The following is a 4,962-nucleotide window of genomic DNA, read 5'->3' as shown; positions in this document are numbered from 1 at the left end:
GACACTCACACTGGCATGAAACTTAGACAAAGACGAGCACACGACACTGCGCGAACGCACATTAAATAAGTGAGTTACACAGACCCACGTGACCTCGAGACAAGGCACAGGTGTAACAAACGAACACGCTCACAAACAACCCACACCCACGGAAGTACAAACATGGACATAGCAGCACGCAGACGACGTCATGACACACCCACAGGGAAGGGTCCGGAGCTGTCACCGTGACAATAGTGGGATCCGGTTGAGAAGCACTTTTAAATTGTGGGATCCTATGAGCATTTTTTAATTTTTGATGTGGGATCCTGTGGGCATTTTATTGTGAGTAGTGGAATCCTGTTGCATTTTGGTTTGATTTGTGGTATCTTGTGGGCACTTAATTTTGTGTGCATTTTGTTTTTTGAATACTTTCAAAATTTTGAATAATTTAAACTTCTTTATTCTTATCATAGTGTTGTCCGTTGGACAATAGGACTGAAAATTGTTTGCACTTTATGGTACAGGTTGTGACTGTCCTTGTGCTGTGAGGAAGTATGTTCCTGAGCTCAGCTGATCTTTTGCAAGTGTGGATGTGCACTTAAATACGCTTTGAAATTGATTAAAACAACTTGTGCTGAATTTGGTTCATGATTCATCCATGCATTAAATAACTGAAAGTAACTAAGTAACTTTTACTCAAATTACATTTTAAATGAAGTAATTTTGTACTTTTACTCGAGTAAATTTTGAGATGGGTAATTTTACTTTTACTCTGAGTAGATTTTAGGCAAAGTAATGATACTTTTACTCAATTACAATTTGTCAGTACTCTTTCCACCTCTGCTAGGAACGTCGCCGACTATTCTATCGCTAATGATTAATAGTCACATTAAATGATGTACAAATCACTGTGCTTAACAGTTCAGCTTTCTCCATATGCCTCTCATGTCGCATTTTGTAGTTGACGTCATTTCTACATTTTTAGCACTCTGGATCCGGATTTTGGGTGACAGACATTAATGGGTTTTTTAAAAATCCGCCTCCATCACGTTCTGCGGTGGCTGAATATTGTACCATCCGCCAATGGGCAGCGTCGAGGGGTGGACGCGAGGGGTGGAGCGTCGAGGGGTGCCCCGCGGTGAGTTCCCCGTTTCCCTGGATGTGTGTTGTATGTGTGTTAGTGTTCCCCCTCCCTTTTCCCCTTAGAATCAGTGTATTTGGCACTTGTTTATGCTTTTAGTGTGTTGCTTATAAAATAACAGTTCGCTAACATTGGTGTCATGGCTCATTCTGGTCCTTCTGACTCGACACCATTACAATATGTAATGAATATGAATAGACTTAAAACTGCAGCATTTTTCTGTTGAAACCTTTCCAGATTAATGGAGAAAATCCTATGCAGTTAAAATTCATGTTGCTGCTGGACCACTTCTCAGTTAAGCTAATGCAGATCTGCACTGAAGAAAGAAAGGGTGAAGGAGACCAGGTATGGTTTGTGTAAAAAATTAAAACACCATTATTGGGATCATTGTGAAGATTTTGTCCATTGCATTTTAACCCTTAGGGAATAAATATGCTTTCTCATATGTTAAATATGTAAAGCAAAAAAATAATATGCACCAAGTTTGGCCTACATTTTGTTTACTGTACAGAGCTAGAGTGCAACACAGCCCAGAGCAGGAGCGCAACACAGCCCAGATCAGGAGCACTAGCTCACAGTACAAATCAATCTGGCCATTATGTTGAGGTGAGTGACTCTCCCTGCTACACCACTACATTGGATCTTCGGGATCTGCCACCTCCTGAATCTCTCTTCACTGTTTGTGTGTGTTTTCCAAGATTAAGTGCTAATTCACAGATGTCATTGTCATGATTCAACATAACAGAGAAGTCTGATCCCTTTTTGAAATGGCTTTGCAGTTTTCATTCTTGGATGAAAACTGATGTCCAGATGTATAAGCTTAACAAAGCTCTGTAGGTTTTCAAAGAGACTCCGATAAGGTGAACGTATCACATTTTTGTCTCTTTGAAAAAGAGCTTTGTTAACCTGCACACATGTACCCCTAGACATCAATTGTTTTCCAAGGATGAACTTTGAGTAGTAATTTCAATATCAATAAATTTTCTACCTGCAAAGATTCAGAATCTAACCAAGTAAATGATGATTCAAAGGCTTATCATTTATACCAAATCATGGTAAATATTTCAGCTCATAAGAACTATAATATTTGTAATGTTATTGGCACAAAATTAACAGCAGCTAACTTTGGATTTTGTCTGCAACTTTTTAACAGGCAGACTTCTGCTTTTCACTTCTGAGAGGCCAATGACCAGATCCTGCAGATTTCTTCTCTGCAACATACGGAGAATACAACCCTTTCTTTCACAGGAAGCTACCCAGGTGCTTGTACAGTCTCTCATCATCTCAAAGCTGGACTACTGCAACTGCCTACTTATGGATCTTTCTCTATGGGTCATCAGACCTCTACAATCTGATCCAGAATGCAGCAGCATGACTGGTCTTCAATCTCCTCAAGTTCACATGTCACTCCAGTGCTGCATTCTCTTTACTGCCTTCCAGTAGCTGCATACATCAGATCTAAAACCTCGATGCTTGCTTGCAAAGCCAAAAATGGACCAACCCCTCCCTACATGATGGCCATGGTCAAAGCCCCATCCAAACCTTGAGTACTTTGAACCTCAAGTACGGCTTGGCTTAAAACGCCATGCTTAAAGTCTCACGGAAAACACACTTCAAGACCTGTCCTGGCTCCGAGCTTCCATTGTCCAGACTGCAGAGTCCTTAGCAGTCTTCAAATGACTGAAGACTCATCTGTAGAACAGACTAAATCTCTAGCACTTGTCATAGTTGTTTCAGTTGTATGATATAGTACCTATGTGAATTTGCATTTCTTGTAGGTATCCATTTTCATTTCTGTAGTTTAGCAATATTCAGCCTATGTTTTTGTGTACTTCTAGGTATTTGCATTGATTTCTGTAGTTTAGTAGTATTCTGGTTCGAGGGTATCTTGAATTCTGACCTATCTATGTACTATTTAGAATTAATTATGTGAACAGATGGCAAAGCACTTCGTAAGGCACTCTGGATAAGAGCGTCTGCTAAATGCCCTACATTTAAATGAGAAGGAGTGTATCTTTCATGTCACATCAGTGTTATGTGTTTGTAGTTGTGTTCAGGCTACTGATATTGGTGATAGAGAAAGACACTGAGTACAGTCCTGGGGATTTAAATGATTAAAAGTGATGATAGAGGACATTGAGGTGCTCAACATTGGTATAATATAATTTTTCATTTGTATAAAATAACTTTGCAGTTTGCATTCCACATTTGAGTTTGTCCTGGAAGTCATGATGAATATGGACAGGAAAAATCTGTAAAATTACGATACTTCTCTGCAGAAATTTTTGTGCTGTCACTTTATTGAAAGTGCTTAATTGTACTAATTCAGGGAAAAGTTGTAAATACTAGTGATGCAGAAAAACGAATCCATGCATTCATATCCTCTCGTTTAGATTATTGCAACAGTCTCCTAGCTGGATGTTCTGGTAAATCGATAAACAAACTCCAGCTGGTTCAGAACACAGCAGCACGAGTTTTAACAAAAACTAAAAAGTTTGATCACATTAGTCCCATACTATCGTCATTACACTGGCTGGCAATTAGATTCCGTATTGACTATAAAATACTTTTATTAACATATAAAACGCTGCATGGCTTAGCTCCAGACTATCTTAGTGAACTTATTGAACAATATAACCCAGCGCATTCACTTTGCTCGCAGGACGCAGGGTTAATAACTGTTCCTAGGATCAAAAAGATCACAGCAGGTGGAAGAGCCTTTTCTTTTAAAGCTTCACAATTGTGGAATAATCTTCCTGCCTCTATTCGGGACTCAGACACAGTCTCAATGTTTAAAACTCGATTAAAGACTCATCTGTTTAGTTTGGCCTTTGATTAATCTGTTACATATTTACTACATCTCGTATCTTTTCTCCGAGGTTCACCTGGAGAGTAACATTGCAGTCGGAGCCTACAATACCAGCATCACTGCTCCGATACAGAATGAAAGCCTGGCGTTCATCAACAGACATTTACAGTGACAATATCAAAACCCAGAACTTTCATTTTTACCTTTACTTAGTCTGATTGTGTGATTTGTGTGTGACTTGTGTATTTGTCTGTATTTTGTGTAATTTGTGTGTTAACGGGCCGCCCAATGGAGGATGGGTTCCCTTTTGAGTCTTGGTTCTCCCGAGGTTTCTTCCTATTCCCCACCATCATAGGGAGTTTTTCCTCGCCACTGTCGCCTTTGGCTTGCTCATTAGGGTTCTGGACCCATAGTATTGTTAACCTTTTAAATCCTGTAAAGCGCTTTGTGACAACATGTGTTGTGAAAAGCGCTATACAAATAAACTTTGATTGATTGATTGATTGAAGAGAACTCCATCACTTCATGTGCTTTGCTGCCTTGACCACATTCACAGTAAAACTCCAAAACTATTGGCTGAAAATAGATTTTTTGAGAGTGACAAAAATTTGAATGGCAGCATGCCATAACGGTACTCTTGCTCTAATTTAACACTACCAGCATTTTCATTCCAATTTCTACCTGGCCTCCTGCAGGGGGAAGTACTGGGGACATTCCCATTAGGCCTTCCTTTGTTATGTACATGCAGCCATCTCCAGGTAGACAGGGGGGTGATAGTATGAACCAGGGGAGGAAAGTAACTAATTACATTTACTCACTTACTGCCGGGACAGACTGGAAACCTGGCTGCACAGCCCCTGGAAAAGAATGGAGTACATACCTGTGTGGTGGGACAGACTGGATGCCTGTCTGGCGGGACAGACTGGAAGCATGGCTACGCAGCCCCCAGGACAGACTAGATATCTGTCAGGCGGGACAAACTGGAATCCTGTCTGCCGGGACAGACTGGAAACCTGGCTGCACAGCCCCT

At 40.4% G+C, this 4,962-nt stretch overlaps 1 long non-coding RNA gene across 1 annotated transcript; it reads left to right on the top strand.

The window, feature by feature from the left end:
• Positions 1–444: 444 nt before the first annotated feature.
• On the top strand, positions 445–4,741 carry LOC143499247 (uncharacterized). The gene is made up of 4 exons (XR_013126056.1): positions 445–1,120; positions 1,361–1,468; positions 1,635–1,729; positions 2,277–4,741. It is a non-coding gene; the product is annotated as an uncharacterized LOC143499247 (long non-coding RNA).
• The last annotated feature ends 221 nt before the right edge of the window (positions 4,742–4,962 follow it).

Source organism: Brachyhypopomus gauderio, unplaced genomic scaffold (assembly GCF_052324685.1).
Source record: "Brachyhypopomus gauderio isolate BG-103 unplaced genomic scaffold, BGAUD_0.2 sc131, whole genome shotgun sequence".
Taxonomy (NCBI): Eukaryota; Metazoa; Chordata; class Actinopteri; order Gymnotiformes; family Hypopomidae; genus Brachyhypopomus; species Brachyhypopomus gauderio.
This window is presented reverse-complemented; position numbering and strand designations above follow the sequence as displayed.